Source organism: Chinchilla lanigera, unplaced genomic scaffold, assembly GCF_000276665.1.
Source record: "Chinchilla lanigera isolate Chin_1 unplaced genomic scaffold, ChiLan1.0 scaffold00022, whole genome shotgun sequence".
NCBI lineage: Eukaryota > Metazoa > Chordata > Mammalia > Rodentia > Chinchillidae > Chinchilla > Chinchilla lanigera.
The window spans coordinates 12,309,354-12,332,170 of record NW_004955423.1 but is presented as its reverse complement, the minus strand read 5'-3'; the positions used below and the strand labels follow the sequence as shown (position 1 = coordinate 12,332,170).

The 22,817-nt window shown below is 38.3% G+C and overlaps 1 long non-coding RNA gene across 1 annotated transcript in view; it reads left to right on the top strand.

Moving 5' to 3' along the window:
* LOC106148553 overlaps nucleotides 1-22,817 on the top strand; it is a 130,106-nt gene that overhangs the window by 82,282 nt on the left and 25,007 nt on the right. The window contains exon 2 of the long non-coding RNA XR_001234105.1: nucleotides 15,671-15,845. This is a non-coding gene — a long non-coding RNA (uncharacterized LOC106148553). The remainder of the gene's footprint in view (nucleotides 1-15,670; nucleotides 15,846-22,817) is intronic.

The window sequence follows — 22,817 nt, the reverse complement described above, 5'->3', positions numbered from 1 at the left end:
TGAGTTAGAAATCCATTTTAAACTCTGGGTTAGCATATGCTGCTTTGAAGCAGAAAAGGCAATCAAGTTTGCTAACAAATGAGATAAATGAATATCCTTTTCTGGAACTCTCCAAAATTGATTCATTGATGCAGCAGATTCATTTTCTGAGTACTTGCTGTACATTCAGGATTTTGGTACAGGAGGAAGATGTGATTGCGTGGCTACAGGCAGCCACTTTAACATCAACTATAGCACAAGGGAGCGAGTGGTGCTATCAAAGAGCTCCCCTGTGATTTCGCTGTTTAATGTTAACACTGAAAGTGAGGAACTAGAGGTGCTGCTCCTCTACCAATCTATGCAGGTTGCCCAGGCATTCCTGCTAACACTCTACCAAAGAAAAAAGTAAAACAAGTAAAGGTGGCAAATGAGCTTCAGTTTTCAGGTACTTCACAGTCATTTCTTGCTTGTGGCTCACCTATTTTGCTTCTAAAATAAGGAAGGTTTTAATCTTTCTGCTCCCACCTCTCCAGCAAGGCCTCTGCTCCTTTATTCATGCTTATGTGACCTCTGAATGCATCAGGGATTTATCCTGGCAGAAGTCTGTCTACAGTGAATGCAGGCTAACACCTGACAATTCCACCACTTCCACTCCACAGTCTTTCCAACTCTCTGCTACATGGAATGCTATTTAATGTCTTTTCTCTCAGGAGAAAATGTCTATCTGGCTTTCTTTTCTATAAAGGAGAAACAGAGACTATCCAGGAACAAAGGATTTTACTATCATCAGTGATTTGGGGAATGCACATAAAATAATGAAAATAACAAAATATTAATTGATACCATTAAAGACTTACCTTGATGAGAGGTACTTTACTTACTATACTGTATCCTTCATGTAGCCCATCTTACTTAGTATCCATAACCAATCATTATCTCCAGTTTGATAATGAGAAGCATGAGCCAGGGAGAAGATAACTCACAAAGACGCGTAACTCCAAACTAAAGAGCCAAGATTTAAACCCAGGACACCTCATCCCACTGCCCATAGTGTGATCCACTCACTATACTGCTTGTACAAGCAAATGTTGTTTTCAAATATAGACAGTACTAACATCCCTAAAGCATGCATAGAAGTGCCAAATAACATGCCTCTTGCTCTTCTCTCCCCTCTAGATCCTTAGGGGGAGGCAGAACAACCCTTTCAGGGTTTAAGAATAAACCACTTGCCTGGACACAATGAATAAAAAATACTCATTTTTGGAGGAAATTTTCGAATATATTTAAGTTATTATGTTTTGTACCTCCTTTCCCATGTAATTTTGACACTTTAGGGTCTTTATGGATACTAAACCTCATCTATTTTTACCATTTTCTGCTAAATTATGCTCAAGAAGCAAGCTAATGCTAACAAAGAAGCTAGCTTGACAGATAAAGCCCCAAGGAAGCAAAAAAAAAAATTATATTTGAGTTATATTAGTCTAATCCCATATCCCACATACCATACTTGGATTAACCAATTTCTATTAGATAAGCAGGATATAAATTAGCAGAGGAAGACTTGGAGCAAGCTCTCTGCAGGAAGCATATTATTAAATGACCGTGTCCAATAGTATGTAGAAGATACATGTCTGACTATCAACTTGAAATCCAAATAGAGTGCCAACTGGCAGAGTTTCTCTTTATTAATTCAATCTCTCATACATAACATAATGGGGGAATGAGTTTACATGTCTCATGAAGCCAATTATCTGGTATAGGTGGTATTTATCACCTAGTTAGAAAATCTTTTGCAAATTCTGGTTCTAATATAATTTACCTCATCTTATTGATTAACAGTGTTCTTCAGAAAAAGGACAAGTGTAACTTTTTGTGTCCCATCCAACTGGATCATTCTTCAATACAATGGCTTTCCTCTTTCTCTGTTTGTACACATTTTTTTGATTGTCTGATAACATCTGCACATGGGAGTGTAAATTTCAACATTGTTGATGTTTCCAAATAGTTATAAGTTCCAGCTGTTTTTCTTTTTCTCTCCAATGGAGATCTAATGTTACAAAGAAAAGGAGGAAGAAAAAACTATAACCAGTTCCCTGGCTTCTCATTACAGAAGAGATAAATTGCATTGTAAAAATTCTATTAGCAATCATATTTTTAACAATTCAGAAATTCTCAGCAAGCAATATTTAAACAATCCCAGTTGTTCTTATCATTTCGGGGTGTCAAAGAGATTGGTGATTACAACATCATTTTCCAAGAGATTCAGAAAAAAAACACAAAGACTCATGCCCCAGAAAAATCATTATACATATATAGAATTTCATGAGCAACATTGAAAAGCATTTGTAAAGTAACAATAAATAACTTAGTAGGTGAGGTTCAACAGTTTATCTCTTCTTATTCTGTTGCTCTCTCAATAAAGCCTCTGCCATCGTAACTTTTGGTGAGAAACAATTGTATAAGCTGCCTTTCCCATTTTGATGTTCATATTTTCCTTTTCTCTTTTTTTCTTTTAAGAGACAGTCTCATCACGTTGCCCAGGCTGAGCCCAAACTCCTTTTGCCTCAGCCTCCTGAAAGCTGTGTCCTTCTCTTCTTAATTGCTTGAGCATCACTGTCTTTTGATTTAACAATGGGGAAAAACACATCAATGAGAGATCCTTATGAATCAAGAAATAGGAAGATGCTGCTCTCCACCTCCATCATGTACGATTTTTCTTAAATCACACAGCCAAACAATATTGAGAAGGGCTCTATGCAATGTATGCATGAAGATAGCACACAAGGAATCTACTTGATGTAATAAATATACATCAGTCTAGCAGCCAATATCTGAACACTTACTCTGTCCATACTATCATTCTGCTCATTTTGAAAGTGTTCACAAGTCTGTTTGATTTCTGAAAATTTGTTTCCAGTGAGCTTCTAGATATATCTTAGCTGTTTATGAAATAATTAAGCAGTAGCATCCTCAGCTACCTACTCAAACTTGTAGGGCATTAGGGGATTGTCTATTTAGGAGAACACAACCCACATAATTGTACTGTATTTTTAACTTTTAAATTTAAAATCAAGGGGCTGGGGATTTAGCTCAGCGGCAAAAGCGCCTGCCTGGCAAGCGCAAGGTCGTGAGTTCGGTTCTCGGTACCGGAGAAAAACCTAAATTTAAAATCAACCCAAATATATATTATGCTTAAATCCCTAGAAACAGCTTCCCTTTGAAGCTAATCACTTGTTCAGCCATAGAGAAGAAATAATATGATAATCAGGCTCTCTCTCTAAAGGACTAAAACCAGTAATTGTGTTTTGTAATTCCAAGAGTAGTAAGCGAAACAGATATAAATTGGCAAGGAAAAATTTAGTAGATGGCACACTTTCTTTGAATACAGGTAGCCACATCAGTCTGTCTTTCTTCTTTCTCACACACAGTGAAATCCAGCCTCTTTCCTTAACCAAATGTGAACACAAGTATCTCCTTACACCAAAAAAGGTATCTGATAGAATCCTTGCTGTTTTCTTAGCCTGGTACTTTTCCCACTGAGGATGTCATGCTCACAAACAGACAACACGGTATCTTTGGAAAATTAAGGTCAGGAGGGAATATACCGCTCTGCCTGCCAGGCACCCTTGTATGTTATTTCACCTGCCGGGTACAGAAATTTCTCTCCAGAGTTCAACAAAGAAAGTGCCTCTTTGATTAATCACATACCAGTTCCTGCACCCAGAGGTCACTGGGTGATGATCCCTTGATTCATTCCAAGAATCCACCGTATAAAGATGATATGACTGCTGCCATCCACCCTCCGGGTAGACAGTCTCCTAACCTGTGGGTTCTAACCATGGACAGCTTGATTTAATAAGATTAGGAAAAAGGGACTCAACACAAAACTGCAAAACAGACTGTAAAAAACAACAAAAAAAATTCTCCTGAATATCCTACCATCTTCTGAAGCAACATAACTTTTTTTCCCAAAGTTGATCTTATTTTTCCCATTGTCTCCAATTTTTTATGCAGTATCTTTCTTCTATAAGTACTTCTCAAAACAACCTTAAAATACCATCGGCCACACTGTGTTCTTGTTCTGTGCGCTTCCAACATCCCATGCACACGCACCTGTCTTTATTTAAACTCATCACCGTTGCCCCAAACAGCCCTTTAGGCCAGAGATTTTCATTGATTTACTTGGCAAACATCAAGTGAACAGCTGGTCTCTACTTTACATGCTGGAGATAAGAGTATCAGCAAAACATTCTAAATTCATGGAGCTGGCAGTGTAGTAGACATTGATTTCTTCAAACAATTGCTTGTTTAAATACGTAATAGTAACGCTAACAAGTGTAGGAAGGGAAGGTTCATTTGTTGAGAGATGATCAGGCCAACAGGTCTGATCTACCCAGAGGAATCTGAGAAGCTGTCCTTGAAGAGTTGAACCTGACAATGAATAATTACTCCCTAAATAGAAACAATAAATATTTACATGCCACTTTTTCTCTAGTGATGATACTTCTAAGTTGCCATACGGAACACTGTTATCATCAAGGTTTGAGTTAGTGGGTATTCCTGGAAAAGAAAAACTAGTTTAAAAAATGAGTGTTGCGAAGAAAAAGATGTACATTTACATACAGGTCTGCACTTTATGTTTCCATTTTTTTTTTTCATTTACCTACCTCCTGCTATTCTTCCCAAAGATGATAAAGACAGTGGTACGCGAAGTCAATGTCTTTGATGTTTATCAGAGGCTCTCATGATAGTTTCCTGTTTGGTAATCATGAATACTGATTTCTCTCCAGCACAGTGAGGCTATGACTTCTAGAATCAGACATATTGCTGGGCGTGGTGGCCCACACCTGTAATCCCAGCACTCAGGAGGCTGAGGCAGGAAGATTGTTGTGAGTTCGAGACCAGCCTGGACTACAAAGTAAACTTAAGACCAGCCTGAACTGCATAGCTAGACCCTGTCTCAAAAAGACAAAAAAAGAAAGAAAATAGAATCAGACATACGGAATACCCACCTCACTTGCCCATCATTGGCTGTCCCATCTTACACAAGATGCATCAACTTTGGGGCCTGGGATCATTTTAGCTTTAAAATAAAAATAATGCTTTTCATCATAGATAACTGTCATGAGAATATTTTGTGATAAACACTTATGTTGTGTTTCGACGATCCCACAAACTGTTCCAAGAACTTTTGTATGAAGGTTTTCCGAAGACTTTTAAAACACATTTTACACATGAGGAGACAGGGACACAGAAGCTAAGTTATATGGCTGATATTGCTCAACCAGTAATCAGGCAAACTCACATTCAAACCGAGAAATTATGCTTTCACCAGAGAGCATACGTGTATTCTATGTATTCAGTCAGAATACACATAAAGCCCTGAATGAAATGTCTGAGGGGTAGTGAACATTTTAAAATATTTACTACTGCTGTATTCCATCACCTATATACCCGTGTTCTTATGAGGAATCATTCCATTTCCTGCTGTCTAATATTCTTTTATTGAAGAATTAGATTGCCTCTTCTTTTTTCTTTATTGTTTACTTGCCCATCAAAATAATCACCCTCTCTTCTTTTCTCTCATACATTCTTATTAATTCCCTTTAACAGACAGATATGCGGCATCTCTTTGTTTTTAACTTAATTACAATTGAACAATAGCCAAAAGAAGATCAATGAGGTTATATAAATAATACTCAACATACTATAATGATAACTGAACTGAACGTAATCTTGGCTACTGGTAAACATCCTAGAAGCCATGGTGACATTCTAAGACAATTTCTTAGGCATTTCTAGGTAGTGTGGAAACTCCATTACTGGAGTAATTTTTCATTCTCTTCTCAACAAAAACATTACTGTATTTAATTGACTCCACAAAGTACACAAACTGCACTGAGTTTTATGGTGGTTCCTAGCAAGCCTTGTTAGGCATATGCAAGTGTTTTCTGAGGAATGCCCACTCTGTGATGGGAGCATGCTTGCTTTCACTTTCTATGTGAAAGCGTATTTCAGTAAGATATGAGCACATATTCAATGCCACAAGAAGTTTGGGAGGATGAAGTCTTCTTTTGGCCCTTGCCAAAGATTTTGTGTTAATTTAGAATTGGTTGTACTCCCAAACATAGAGAGAAATACCTAGGGTGCTAAAATATTTTAATTATATATATTAAACAAAATATTGTACAATTTTAAGGCTTTAGAGACTGTTTTCATAAAGTCTTTTGTATTAAGTTCTTCAAAATCAATGGAATAACCTCCTTCCCTCCCCCAAAAAGTCACTGTGGAATCATGATTATGTCATGTAAGATAACCGTTCTTATATATGATAAATTTGTCTCATTTCCTCTTAAATCCAATAAAACATTATCTCCTCATGAAAAGTTATAAAACTTAGTCCTCTCAAAAAAGATTATAATTAATCTGTGATTTCACACATATATTTGACCTATTAGTAGAAAATTTTCTCATCTGTATTGTAATTATCTTGGAAAAGTTTGAGAAGAGATGTTAAAAATCTTTAACCAGACATTAAACTATTTGGATGATTGCCCTTCTCTGAGAATAGACCAGGAGGAGGGAAACTCCTAGCTGTAGTCTGAAAGGAAGGAGAGAGAGAAAGAGAGAGAACAAGAGAGAGAGAAAGAGAGAGAGAGAAAGGGAGAGACTGTAAAGTTTTTACAACATGGGGTTACTTTATCAGCGGAAATCACAGACGCTTTGTGTTAAGGGCTTCACAATAGAATTTTCACCTTTCAAATACAATTTAGGCTTAACACTCTTTTGAGATAAGGTGTGAACCTAGTGACATCTTGCTAGTCTTTTGATCCATTTCCTTGAAGGTCTGACTATACAGGAGCATAATAGCACCAGTCTCGACTGGAGAAGTGAAATCAATTTTGCTAAAACATCTGAAATACAATCTTCATAAGTAGTAACACATGGTGGTAAAGAAAGTCCCAAGGAGTCTTTGTTTCTCAGGAGGGTCCCCATCCAGCTCCCTGCTACTCAGCAGGCTTAGGGGACACAGGTAAGGGAAAGGAAAGGCACCCTGGGTCAGGCATCCTGGCAAATCTGTCGATGACCTTGCCTCTCTGATGGTTCTCCCTCTCAGGTTTTGAATAGAATGCAATTTCAACTATTGCTATCAATATTTTCCTATTAATTAAAAATAACAAATGGCACTGTTGTCAAAGAGGAGTTTGTACTCTCAGTAGTAGATGTCACCGGAGCCTGGAAATCACTGGCTTTCGGGGGAAAGCAGAACTCTGCTCCCCAATCAGCAACATCTGCAATATGAAAAAGAGACTCAGGAGGTTGAAACCAATTTCAGCCTGTCAGTCTCTAGGCAAATGCCGCAGAATGTTCAGAAACAGCTTGTGATGAGGGAGTGTTGACTGGAAATAAGCACGATCAGCCTCCAAGTTTGGATCATGGAGGATAACGGAATTTTGTAATTTTTATTTATTTATCTTTTTTGTTTTTTCATTTCGGTTTTACTTGGTTTGAGGGTCTCATGCCTCCTCTGGTGTCTCTCGAAGAAATATGCCTTTCTGCAAGAAACATTTCCTCCTGTTGCAAGGAATCATGGAAGAGGAGTTCACTGTTACCATCTGCACTCAGTTTAGAAGAGCTTTGATTAATAAGGACCACCCTATTGTTCATTTGTTTGACATGTGGAAATATTTGTAATCTGTTTCTGGTGAGAGAGATTTTCAACGAGGACCTGGTTTGATTTTTGAAACCCGCATTGCCAATGAAAACCAGCCTCCTGAATCTGGGGGTCAGTGAGGAACAAGTATAGGTGTTTCATCCTCCCTTCCCGCCCTCCCCCAAACACCAACACCTGTTAGAAGTGAGGTTGAAAAGATCCTGTTGGAACTCCAGGATGGAGACCCAATTCCAACCTGAAAGAGGCTCTGATGTACGGAGAATAATGAGAGCCTGAGACTGCCCACTGTTACACATCATTATCATTCAGATCATGAAAGAAAATGAAATGGTTCAAGCAGATAACAGCTGTTTTTATTCTGCTTTTCAAAGATTGTCTTAAACAACCTGATCTCATGGCTTTTATTTAAGGGTGAACACCCAACTGTAAACATAGGAGCTCTGCATTCTCATGATGTCAGTAATAAAAGCATGTAGAAAGCAGCATGTGTATTCTGGAAAGCTAACTAACCATTAAAGCCAAGAAACATAGTCTGGCACAAATCTTATTATACGTCCAAGAGGACTTGGTGGTATGCACATAAGAAAATGCAATGAAACAGCGGGAAGGAGGAAACAAGGGAGAGGCAGGAGCTGGAAGGTCCGGGTTGCGGTTTTGTATCTGTGAGACGTTAGCAAAATTAGAGAAAGGTAAAGCTGCCAAGATCATCTGAGAAAGGGGTTAGCATTAGTAAGGAGAAACGAAAGCAATTTTGCTTCTGTTTCACTATCTCTTGCGTTACAGAATCCCCTCGTTGCATTTTTGTCTGTTAGCTACAGACGATGAGGCTATTACCCAGACACACACAGGAAAAAGGAAGAGGTCCGGTCTTCCTTTTATCAGGAGTTCGGATCTCATTTGGGGCGATGTACAGCTATTGTGTTTGTAATTGCTGCGGTCATCAGCAGCAGCATTAGGTCTAGCTCGCTCGAGGAATTCCACAGCAACACACGCTGCTCATCAGAATTCTGTACAAAGAAAATGGCATGCACAGGAATTTTGACAGAGCGAACCTTATATAAAGCCCATCTATTAGATATTCGTCATAATTGTTCACATTTGCAAAAACATAGCAAGAATATAAGCAGCCTCTCCTAGATTCGCTGTGAGATAGCAATGCTCATTTTCAACATTTTCTTTTTCTATAATCGGAAGCATCTTTTATGAATGGGTCATTGAATTAATAAAATAGGAATAAATCATACCTTTCCTGTACTTGATAATAAAAGTTGCGGTGTATTAGGAAAATAAATGTATGTATATACATATAAAGTTTATACCTAATGCTGGTTTATGAACCACATAAATTATAATATTAAACAAAAATATGAGGGGAACAGTTTAAAAGTGTGAATCTTCTCTTCATGTGCTTACACTTTTGCTTTTAAAAAAAGGCATAAAAATGTCAGCTCCATAGATTTGCTGCCAAAAGATCTTTTTCACCTGTGCATAAAATACAACTACCCCCAAGGGTGTGCACATTTACAAACACAAATTAATCTTTTACCTGCCCAATGCACAAACCATAATAGATTCAAAGCTGAGCAGTATAAACTACTAAAAATGAGTTTGTTTCAGCTATCTCTGCCAAAGGGAAACTAATGCAATGTTTGAGTTCCCGAATTATAGCTGGATTTCCCGCTCTTAGATGCTCATTAATTTACGTGGAAGGGACCAATGAAGTAAAGTAGTAGCAGTTCGTACCAATATATGATTTTTTGTTTCTTTGAATCAAGTAGGAAATGATGTGAGGGGGATTTAAGCTGTTTTGAAATGACCTTTCCAGGCCTGGGAAAAGCAATGTTTAGAGTGAACAGCCCAAATTTTCCATCAGTGTGAAAAGCTGATTCCACAGACTTTTGTTAAAATACAGCAGCAGTACACACACACACACACACACACACACATCTAATAACATGAACTAATTTTCCACCCACTATCGACAACGGCTATGATAGTTTTCTAGGCTGTGAATTATTTGAATTCCAAACCCCTATTCTTCATCTCTCTTGCTCAGTATCTGTGTAGCAATCATTTTCCTGTTCACTGCTATAACCACTATTAAAATTATAAACAAAAATAAGATATAATACAAATTAAAAAATAGGAAGAAGACAGTCACCATCCTTCGAGGAGCACACACTGCATATACATTTGTATCGATTAGCAGTTCTGTATATCTGATGAATAAAGAAATGATTTTAAACAATTGCCTGACATAAATACTTTTTTTTTGGTTTTTCCCCGGTACCAGGAACCGAACTCACGACCTTGCGCTTGCCAGGCAGGCGCTTTTGCCACTGAGCTAAATCCCCAGCCCCGACATAAATACTTTAAATGTGCAAGTGTATCCCAGGAGCCAAGCTATGTCTATTAGGCAGTGAGTGTAGGCTCAGGGTGTAGCTCTGTATTTCAGAGGAACCCTTCTATGTAAGACACAGTGGATAATCACACGGCTGTGAAACATGAATTTGGGGGGCTGGGGATATAGGTCAGCAGCATAAGTGCCTGCCTGGTAAGGGTGAGGTTATGAGTTTGATTCCCAGTAACAAAAGAAACATGAATTTGGATGTCAAATGAATACCAAGTTGCGAGACTGGGCACCAAGTGACTTCAAATATTTGTGAAGTGAAACTATCCCTCTAACAAGGCTAGCTACTGTGTTGAGAACAGTTATTGCTACTGACCATTTTCTTGCTTCAAAGTACATCGCTCCTGATGAGAGCTGGTCTACCAATAATCTTCATTAATCAAATCACAAGTGAATCCCCTCCTTTTTGTAAATCCATGCAAACAAAATTACAACTTCTTAACATCTTGAAGAAAGAAGTATGCCACTCGTTAGCAAAGAAGGATAAATTTCACCTTCCCATTCCTCTTGGATTCATAGTAATCCAAAATCAAGAGAGCAAAGACACTTTGAAAATCTGCCCCGGTAGCCTTTGCCTTTGGTATATTAATGAGTACAAGATGTTGAACGCATATTTGAGCAGAAAGAAGAACCCGCTTCCCAAAGGGAAAAAGAACCTGGGAACAATAAATTAGTTGACAGGTCTAGGAAACTCTGAATCTCATCACGTTCCAAAGCTTAACAACAAAGCTTAGACTATCCTCCGTGAGAGTCAGGGCAAATCTTTTCCATCATTATGAGTTCTAGGGCAGGACATATTTCTCAAAAACAGATATTTTTTTTCTTACACTGAAATTCATTTTACCATCCTAACAATTAGCATTCAGCTAGTGCCTTTTCTTTTCTTTTCCTGTACTAGTCACAAAATATTTTATTAGCTATCTAAAAATGAATTAAGACAGAGGTGAAACATGTATTTGAAACCATGTGTTAAATTTAGGTTTCTCTATAGAAGATAGAGTAAAACAAAAAAGGTTCTGTTTGTATAATACTTATTTTGATTGGTTGAATGTTTTGCTTTATTTCCTTTATTTTTCTTTCAATTGTCCCACCTTTCCACTACAATGCAGATTAGCACTGGCCTCCAAGCCCCAGGCATCAAAGGAATTAGGTCAGACCCACAAGAAATCAGGTTGCAGGCAAGAAAAAAAAATTAATAAAATAGAAGCTATGCCACCCTGGAACTTCTGCCCTCCTTCAGGCAGACTAACAAGCCCTGGCCTTAGATGTACCAGTATTAAGTAATTGTTATGTGGAGGCAGAGTAGCAAAGATGTTTGAGACACCAAAGATTTTGAGAGTATTCGCAACACGATGATAGGTAGAATTTATTGAAAGCCAGGCTATACATACTGCTTCAGTAGGCTGGCTTCTCAGCCCTATAGCAGTATTTGCAATTTAAAAAAAAAAAAAAAAATCCAGTAAAAAACTTAGTGCTGTTTTCCTACCATTTAGATTTTTTGAGTCATTTTAAATTTGTATCCCATGCAAGATTAGTGGTCTTTCAAAGCATATATTATCTGTGCCCAGGAAATTTATTTTATGTTAGCATGTTTAATGCTTATCTACTCATAGAGGATTATGTTATCTTCTTTTAGGTTATTCTAAGGACAAAGTATATATATATAGAGAGAGATTTTATTAGATGTCTAAGCTTAGTTCATTCTCCTGCTGACCATTTTAGTTCCCATTATTACTACCCCCAGAATGATTGGAGCAGTCGTTTCACTGCAACCTATCACATTATCCAAGGGCATTCTATGAATAGCAGCAACCAGAGAGCAAGTTCTGGCAAAGATGCAAAGGCAGGCTATCAAAGTCAGCAGTAACATTCAGGAGTGCTTTCCAGAGTCGGCGCATGCAGATGAGAATATTTATATGCGATCTCTCAAACTATCGGACGTATTTTGGGAAAGATGTTTTTCATCACGCTTAGATTAGCCATATCTATATTTTCTTAGCATGTGCAGAGCTTTACTGCATGACAAGACAAACCTTCGATGGTCCAGTCGCATCCATGCCATCCCACTGAACACTCCAGCAGCACCTTGAGGGATACTGGTGTCCGCATGTGTGCTAAAGAACCATAGCAGAGGCGCTGAGCAACTTGGTAAAGGTCTCCAGGTGGAAGGATAGCAAAGCAGAAGTTGGACTCAAAGCATCTAAATGAATTCCTAGTGTCCCTTCTGTCTTTTTTTTTTTGCTTGTTTGTTTTGTTTTTTTCCGGTACTGGGAATCGAACTCATGACCTCGCACTTGCCAGGCAGGCGCTGTGCCGCTGAGCTAAATCCCTAGCCCCCTGCCCCTCCTGTCTTATACAAACTGTTTTAATTTTTTTTGGAAAGATGAATCTTCTGGCTTTTGAATGTAATAAATCTTTATTTGTGACAGTACTCAGACATCCTGTCAAAAGATAACTAATAATATCAATATTGTTGTCATAGTCAATTATTGTTCATCAATAATGTTATTAAAGCAAAGGGATAATATGACACTAATCTATTGCTTCATGCATAAATTCACATATTACTATATGACATACAGTTATTATTCCTAATTTGAAAAAAGGGAAACTGAGGCAGAGAGAAGTTTAATCCTCCAAATTGGCAGCTGGAAAGGAGTAAGAGTCATGATTCAGACCCAAAAATGTGCTTCCAGAGACAGAACCTGCAAGCACTGAGCTCTTCTACAGCCTGTTGCCTATTTAAATCCAGCACTCTACCACTGAGTATACCCCCATGCAACAAGTGATTTTTAATTGAACTCTTATATCATGTCTTCTGGAAAGGAGTAGATTCTGTTAAACTGCTACTCCGTCAATATAAATGAACAAAAATGACAACATGTTTTGTGTATGCCATGCTGTTTGTCTACATTTCCTCTCCAGTATCTATGTAATTCTTTTTTTTTTTTTTTCCTCCGGTACCAGGAACCGAACTCACGACCTTGCGCTTGCCAGGCAGGCGCTTTGCCTGCTGAGCTAAATCCCCAGCCCCAATGCAATTCTTATTACTTACCTTTTAGATCTCGGTCAGATCTTTTCCGTCAGCCTCCCTGCACCCAGCATCCCATTTCCAAGCCTTTCTGTCACCATTGCTCAGTGCTTTCATATCACCTGTCACCCTGTGTGGGGCTGAAATGCTTCATCTTTTCTCCCAGGGAACTCTAAGATCCCTGAGAGAATGGACCCCATCTTCTAGATCTGTCATTAGTGATAGTGCTGCCCAAAACAACCTAGATTTATAAGTGAAGGAAAGAATGAAATGACTTACAAATACTCTGGTTGGAATAGATAGATGATTAGATAGAGGACGGATGGACAGAGAGAGATATAAGTGAATAAATGACATATACCTACAGGAAATGTATGAGTCAGTTCAGCACATGTACCAGCTTTATCTGGAAATATTTCCATAAAGAGATACATTTTTAAAAGCCCAGTCATTTTCCTATCTTATCGTAAAATCCTGTTTTTCTATTGCTTCCTTTTAATGGCCATTAATGATGACTCAGCAAGCTAGGGATTGCATTTGCTCTGGGAAATTTTCCCTATTCTCTTATTATGTATATTGACTTTACTCCTTATAAAGGGAAGGGACATTTGGTCTCCCTGTTACCTCTGGATAGGACAGCATTGGGTTCCCGAGGGTCTCGGCAGAGCCTTCCCCTTCCCTCACCCAAGTGCCTGGCAGGTGCTACCAAAAGATGTGGCTTCTGCTGCTCCGACTTGGTTTAGCAGTAAAAAGCAGTATGACATTCTGAGCTCCAGCCATGCATGACTTCTTCGTGTGAGAATAGATATATCATCCTGTGCTAATGAGGAACAGACCACTTAATATTCCCAAGAATTTAATACTATGCCCACTCCAAGTGCCAGAAGACTACCTGGCAAAACAAAAAAGAAGCCTGTGGTTTCCTCATCAATAACCACGGCACTGTAAGAAAACATGAATTTCTAAAAGAAGATTTGAGGGCTGGGGATTTAGTTCAGCGGCACAGCGCCTATCTGGCAAGTGCAAGGTCATGAGTTCGATTCCTGGTACCGGAAGAAAAACAAAACAAAAAAATTAAAAAATAAAATAAAAGAAGATTTGAAAACTGTAGGACACCATTGTGGATAACTTTATGGTATAGTTTATGACCACACTAGTCTGTTAAGGGCTTGCAACACAGATCAGTGGTAAAGGGCTTACCTAGCATGTGCCAGGCCCTGAGTTCCACCCTCAGCATCACAAAAACAAATACACAAATACAAATAACTAACGAAACACTCTATTAACAATGTTATCAGCAGGCTGGGGTAACTCACTGGTAGAGTGCTTACCAGTGTGAGACCCTGGGTTTAATCTCCAGCACTACCAATAAAGACAAGCACAGACAAAAAAAAAATGTAATTACTAGGGAGACGTTGCTCCATGAAAGATTTTTAGGTTGTTTATAATCAGAGAAAAATGATTCACTGCTTTGAGAGTTGATTTGGACAATATTCATCAAAGCTGAAAAATATAAAAGCAAATCAAGATTAGCCAGCCTTTCTACTTGAAATTAGTAGTTCACAGATTTTTGTGAAGAAAAGTTTTCCAGATTTTCTTTTACACTACCAGACAGCTTCTCATTTTCGGATGTGATGGACTAATTATTTCCCACAGTGATGTAATCTACCATTCATTATCTTATCAGACATTTATAGAGAGCCCACTGGGTGCCAACGTTGGTCTAGTCACAAAGAGTGCAATGTATTTCTTGACTAGTAGTGAACACCATATCTTGTTTCCCTCTTACAGTGTTTTTGCCTCCAGTGACCAAGGGCTTAGAGCTGTGAACCATATCCACCAACTAGCCAGACCAAGTCTCCAAACAGAAGAGTGCTGACAAGGCTGGGAATGTGGCTCAGTGGTAGAGCTGATACGTAGCACACAGGAGATCTTGGGTTCAATCCCCAACAACAGAAAATAACGTGGCGTAAAACACATGTGTGTGTGAAGATATTTTAACTGATAACCAATAGTTAGCCCCCAGTTACATGACGTTAAACCCCGAGGTCAAGCGTCAGCTACAGAGCACAAAAATTCAAATTCTTGTTGATTGCTACTGAGCAAAAAGGATAGCTGGATTCTTCCCATCTCTGGTTGCAAAGTAGAAGCAAAAATAAAGCCTCTTTTCATTGCTGTTTAATTTTGTTTAGTAGGTGGAATGTGTGATTATAAAGTTTAGGTATCTCCGCAGGATGGACGTGTGCATGCGTGCATCTACATACGTGTGCACGTCACTCCGTCCATGTTGTTTAAACCACGCCACTGAACTCGCTGTGAAGTTGTCCCAAAAACCCATTTAGGCTGCAAGCAGCCAGAGGACGAGGGGCCCTCTGAGTGCACGTGGCCTGAACACACATCTACCAACACCCCCCAAATCACCACTTGTAAGGGTGCCAGCGTCCTCTCCCAAGCAGATTAAAAAGCGCACCCTGGAAAGTGGGGATCCGACCCATTCTTCCACCTTCGGGCTGTCTCGGTTCTCCTAAGCCTCATGGAGACACTTCTAAGCGCGTCACCTCGCCTTTCGTTTCAGAACGGAAAGGGTCCTCTTTGCTCCTGAAGACGGTAAATCACCGGCTGCGTGGTGGTTCTCAGAAGACACTTAAAGGGCTGAGTTGGATGCTCTCCATAGCACCCTTGCCAAAAGAGTTCGGAAATGACTTCCAGCTTCCCACAGTCATAAAATGGCACAGTTTGGCATCTTTAAGGTAATAAAAGTGAACTTTCCCCCCCATTCCAGTAAATGAGAAGAGAAGCCTGGTTGTTTCAAAAACTGATTAAAATGCATATGTCTCCCTCCCATTCCAGAGCGTGATACCAGCACGCTCAGGCGCGCTGCAGGCCACCTGGAACCGCATCCTTCACGCAGCTCTCGGGTGGAGGATGTGCGGGAGGGCGGCTGGGAGGGCCGACAGGTGGCGCTCTTCCCTCTGACTCTGTCACAGCGAATTCCAAATGCGCCCCTTGCTGAAATGACCTTGCTTGAAGGAAATGTCTTAGAGTTCATCTGTGTTCCTGGCCCTGTTAAACAGCTGCTGAGTTTAATCTCAAACTCTGGCTGTATTTGGATGATAGGGTAAAAAAAAAAAAAAAATCTAAAAAACAGGTTTCATGTCTTTAAGGATACTACTTATACACAGCATTATCATCATTTGCCCACAAGACTTTAAAGTTAGGTTTGACTCTCCTCTGGACTGAGAGGGAAATCTTTTGTCATTCCCGTTTGACTCATAGAGTCTAGGAGGAAATTTGATCATCTTCCATTTCCCATCTGATTATTCATAAAGCACCTGCGCCTCTGTTATTTCTCCTAGACTACACAATCCTATAAGCGACAACAAACATTTTACACAGGAAGAACACCTTTCAGGAAAGGCATCTGAGCCTTAGAAACTTGTCCACCACACACACAGAGACATAGCTTTCTGTACTTTATTTCCATGGTACTAGAAGTGGAAATAATTGTTTTAACCAGAAAAGATAGGACTGATACTTTTTACATACAGTCCTACTCACATTTGTCTTTGTTTAGATCCTGCAATTAGAAGGCTATTACAAACAAATTAGTAGTATCGGGGAAGAATTTTTAATGACTTTGTGGATTTCAGCTATTGCCAAATACCTTCATCTACTCATCACATCCTTAATTAAGGGACACCAGTGTGTGCCTGTGTGTAATCTCTTTGTTAAAATTATGCAATCGTGGCCTCAGTAGTTCCAGGCTAGTCCATTAAAGTAGACAAAACTATTAAAGAGCTTAAAAAGATTGTTACGAAAGCAGCAGCTGTAGGCACACCCAGGTTAACAATGGCAGAGAGGGAGGGCTCCCTGACAAAAGATAAGAGGAAAGGGAAATATCTCTGCAGATTATACTGATGGTCTGTAAACACTTGAGTACATGTTTATTAAGCCTATGACAGCTTGGTTCAACAAAGAGAGAATTTGATGTAAATGCTAATGTCTTTTGTTCACAAATACTCCCAGTGAGTAAGACCCAAATCAGAGCATCACACTCCATCTGTGACTTAAGGGGAAAAAAAATTAAAAAGTGTTTTCTTCTGGGTTTGTCCCAAAATGTCAATGGAGGCAGTATTCCTGCAGCTCATCCCTGACCTTCAGTGTCAAGGTCATTATTTACCTGTTCAATTATGTGGTTTCAGAGCAGGCTCAAGGCAGAGGCCTAAGAATAAAAAAAATCATAGTCCCTGATAAGCTACTGATTACCCATTAAATAGGACACAGCAAGTGCATAGGTTCCTATTTAACTTAATCTCTTTGTGATATAAAACTTAACCATTTCTCTCAATATTTTATGCGATGACTCTTTCTTCTTTATTCTTTGTTTACTTTGTTTTGTGTTTTGGTCCTTGTGGGGTACTAAGGATTGAAACCAGAACCCACTGTTTTCTAGGCAAGAATTCTACTGCATAGCCACTTCCTTCTCCTTTTTGCTGTTTGTTCATTTGTTCATTTTTTCAGAGTCAGGGTCTGGCTCAATTGCCCAAGCTGGTCTCAAAGTTTTGAATCTCCTGCCTCAGCCCGTAGAGTAGGCCAGAGTACCGACAAGTGTGCGCCATCTGGCTGGCTAAGCTATAAGTTTTACAAGGGCAGGGACTATATCTTCTTTAACTATCCACAAAATAGGCAATTAATAAGTATTTGCTAAATAACTAAGTAAACGAATAAACATGTGAAAATGAGTATCTCACTTTTCTCATTACCAAAAGTAAACTTTCTTGAGTATGATAATATGAAAACATTCATATTCTTGATTTTTTGAGATAATAAATATAGAAACTGTACTGTGGATAACACTAATTTTTTTTAAAAAAAACTAATTGTTAACAAAATCAATATCTCTATGTGTTCTACTAACAAAAACGTACTAAAGAGTTTGGTGTTATATTTAAAGCTTGTCTTCTACTTGCTGTTTATCTTCCCATAGTTAGGGTTAGTATTGAGGCTGGGGATATAGCTCAGCTGCACAGCACTTGCCTGGCAAAGGCAAGGTCATGAGTTTGATTCCCAGTACCGAACAAACAAACACAAAACTCAAATAGTATTGAATATGTGTGACACATGAAATGATCAGCTGGCTTTGACTATTCCTAATTGTGATTTCCTAGCAGTGACCTATGATCAGTGAAGAAAGGTAACATGCATATTTTGCATCCAAGTGATATTTGTCTTTGTACACTTGATAAAGTTGTATTTCTTCATTCATTTCATATATATTGCTTGAATGCCTGACATGCACAGGATAAGATGCTCAAAGCAGGGATACACCAGAAAATGCTTCACTTCTGTCTGTTCCACATCTTCAGAGTTACCTAATCTGACTGATTTACTTTGATTTGGTCAGTAGTTCTAAATTCATGTATAGGCTAAAGCTTCCCTTTAAAAATTGACTCTGAAAATTATCCATACCTCAGAAAAATCTGTGTCTATGTATGTCGTAAAACAGGTTCTGAATTTAATTCCCCTGCAAAGAGCTCAGTAGATTTGGCATGGATCCCAGGAATTTGCAGCATTCCTAACAGGTTTCCCAAGTCATTCTCAGGCAAAGAGTCCTCAGAACATGCATTACGAATCATCGTCTTCAGAATTAAAGAGATTTTTCTTTTCACACCAGGCTTATTTTAGGTACAACAAACATCTTCCTTCTTCATTATTTTTCCTATAAGTTATAATTAAAATTTTCCTGAATTATATTTTATAATTACAATGAAACTTATTGTAACCAATGAACAGGCCTATGGCTTTTTCAATCCCTCTAAAAAGGGTAAGGATAAATGGAGAGTACTAAATGTGATTTTTTAAAACTCATATTTTGATAAAAAAAATACTTGACAGTATGTGACTCTGAATTGGTAAGACATGGTGATAAGTGATGGGTTTCTGATTGATTATTATCTTTGCTATTATTTTATAAAGAGTATTCAAAAGTTTCTATAGGGTACTTTCTTTTATTGACTTCTTTTGTAATTTACCCTTCAAAATATTATATTAGATTCCCATATGAGTTCTTCCTATAACATCACAAAAGAATAAGAAAAGTGAGATCCATTCTGTATCAGTAATACCTTATTTCAGCCTCTTTGCCTACACATTCTCTCAGCCGTACAGTGCCATGTTGTTGGTGCTTAGCACGTGACACCCCAAAATGGGGTGCATTGGTAGGCTGCATACTTGGACCTAAAGAATAATGAGGGGTCTCAGAAGCAGTCTTTTTCGGATCTACAGCCTTGCTTGCTCCTGCATCTGTTTTTCCACCAAGACAGGCCATGGAAACTAGAGTTCTTCTTCCTAAGCTGAGTCACAGAACTTGGTTCAAAGCCAGCCATGAAATCAAGAAATATTACTCTAGACTTTACACTACCTCGTCTGATAGTAGATCATAAGACCCTCATTTCAGAGGGATTGTGCCCCATACCTGAAAGGAGGAATAATACACAGAGGCCAAAAAGAATCTCAACAGTCATGCCTTGGTAGGTTTCCCTCTAGGTCTATTGCGTTATACCATGTGTCTAATCATATTTCTGTACAGCTGCCCATTCTTCATCCAACTCAAGCACAGATGCACAGTTTTCTGAGTCTTTGAGGCTTCAGTTTTCTCTGTTTTACTGTATTTTGTTTTGTTTTGTCTTGCTTTGTTTTGTTTTGTTCATTGAGACAGTTTCACTGTGCAGCTCAGGCTGGTCTTGAACTCGTTTTGTAGCACAGGCTGGCCTCAAACTCACAGCCATCCTCCTGCCTCAGCCTGTGAGTCTCCATTTTTGGAAGTTTCTGTATTACACAAAACTGCAGTGAAATAAATTTTTATAGCTTTTGCTGTTAACAGGTGTTCATGATAGGGTTTTGGCTGTGACTTCTGTGATAAGTGGGGAACAGTACCTCACCTTTTTGCCCCTGCAGTGGCACAGATTGTTCACACAGTGGGATGTTATAGTGTGTGTAGGCAGAAAGTCTATTGACTAAGCTTAGCTTGTTGTGTTAGGCTCTACCATTTTCCAACAGAAACATTGGTGTGTTATTTTACAACTTGAGGTCTAAAAGTGGTTATCTTTCTTCTGAAGTTGATAGGTCATTTCATACCTTTCTTATCTTTCTAAATTTGAATATTTTCATTATATGATCTAATGCTTTTTTAAGTAAGTTAATAGATGCCACACTGCACTAGGAAATTTCAGTTGATACTAATCCCTGTAACCACCTCCAGTCAACTATTGTGCTAAGACCTTATTTTTTTTGCATGACAATATCATTCCTATTTTTTAAAACTTTAAAAAATTTATGCTTTAACCTGGGTTTAAGCTCCAGCACATTCAAAAACATATATAGGCTCACTTGACAACAACTCATAGTCAACTGTGAAATGTTCACTTTCTTTGCATGCAGTAACCACTTTCACCTGAACTATCCAGCTCACAAAAGAGTAGAATCTTTTTCTTTGGGTATTTGTGAAAACATAATTTTCTATGATAACTACAGACTATATACTCCAGGGTTAATCAAAATTAATTGAACCAGAATATCTGCCTTCCAAAAACAAACAAAAGGAGCATTTTTTACTCTCAAGATTTCAAAAGGTTAAAAAAATGAAACACTACCTGAAAATATACACTTCCACATGATAATATGCCCTTGGGCCTGGAAGCAATTATAATAAAATTTTGTGGGGAAAACTCCCCACTGTCTCTGTGGTGATGTTTCTGCCACACTTCAGATTAGAACTCCTATAAATCTTAAAATTGAAAAAAAAAAAAATCTTAAAATGGAGCAAACAGGGAAATAAAAATTTCATAAAATACCTGGATGCACTTAGACCAAAAGAATAAATTTGGATAAGATTCCAAATGGAACTTTCTAACTTGTTGAAGTTGATACATTAATTTTTGACTTTCAGTTTTTAGCAGTTTATATAGACAGTGAAAATTGGTTGTGTACTTTGACCATGAGATCATGATCCTTTGGACCCAATTCTTCACACTAATATATCCATTTTTCCCTACATGGAGATCTGTTGCGTGCTACAAACAAATAAATGATTGAAGGTTTTCTCAGGAAGTAACAGTGAAGTTAAGAATCCAGGAATCCAGGGGCTGGGGACTTAACTCAGTGGCACAGTGCCTGCCTAGCAAGCATGAGGTACTGAGTTCGATTTCCAGTAACCCCGCCTCCCACCATCCCAAAAAAGAATCCAGGAATTCATTGCATTGGGTTAATGAGAGACAGCTAAGCAAGACAATACCTCAAAAGTGGGCAAATAGACTTTCTTTCAGTAACTCCATAATTATGAGTAAGGTAGAGCACATTTATACTTAAAACCTTTTCTTTATTTCAGCATTCTTATCCAAAAAGTCTTCTTGTCTTTTTAAATGTCCTAACTAGATAGTTACAAGTTATGAAAATTGCTTACTTGCTAAATGGCAAATCCAAAATACTAAGCATCATCAAACTTTGGATAATGCATAAATATCTCTGGGACAGTATTTTCTAATAATTCATACAGGTAGGAACAAAGGCTGTTATGCCATAAGCAAATTTTTTTTAATAATAATAAATATTAAACCTTTGAGGCAAAGTGTCACTCTGGCTTAAAGCATGAAAAATGTGTCAGAAGAGGGCATCGCATCTGATCCCCACACACCTCTAAGTGTGCATGTCACAGTGGAAACATCTCACTGCCTTCTCCATCCTTTAAGACAATACTGCTGAGAAAGGAAAATATCTTTGGTCCACTGTAAGCAGTCAAGGGATTAGAGGTAATCATAAGTAGGCAATAGTTTTTGTCTGGCAGGGCTATAATTATCATGCAAGTTCATAATCTTTTTCTTGAAAATCCTAATTTTCAGATGTTAACATTTTACTAAAAATAAAAGAAAGGGAAAAGCAGCAACCTAGCCTCTAATCTCATTTTCAGTCACTAACCAGTTATGTCAAAGTGAAAATAAATATTGGCCTAGGGTGTAGAAAATGTGTTTAAAGCATTTTGTTTGATAATAATAATAACTAAATTTTTATAGGCATATTGAGTACCATTCTCCCTCCAAAAGACTTTAGTCTCATTAGATCCCTCTCTTGCCCTTTAATTTTTTGAAATATTTTTGTTGTTTTATTTTTTTATTTTATTTTTTGTCTTTTTGAGGCAGAGTATCATTATGCAGTTCAGGCTGGCCTTAAGCTCACTTTGTAACCCAGGCTGGTTTTGAACTCACAATGATCTTCCTGCCTCAGCCTCCCGAGTGCTGGGATTACAGGCATGTACCACCATGCCTGGCATTGTTGGTTTTTTTTTGTTTTTTTTGTTTTTTTTTTTCTCCGATAGTGGGAACCGAACTCATGACCTTGGGCTTGCCAGGCAGGTGCTTTTGCCGCTGAGCTAAATCCCCAGCCCCCTGTTGTTATTTTAAATATCTACCAGTCCATCCATCTCTCCACCCATCCATCTACCTAAATATCTATATCTGTATATCTATCCAGATATCTTCTAAAATAAAGAGAGCAGACTTTTCAAACACTGTACAAGAACACTCCCATACTAATAAAAGAAAATCAAAATTATAAGAAAATCAAGGGCTGGGGATTTAGCTCAGCGGCAAAGCACCTGCCTGGCAAGCGCAAGGTCGTGAGTTCGGTTCCTGGTACCGGAGAAAAACCAAAAAAAAAAAAAAAAGAAA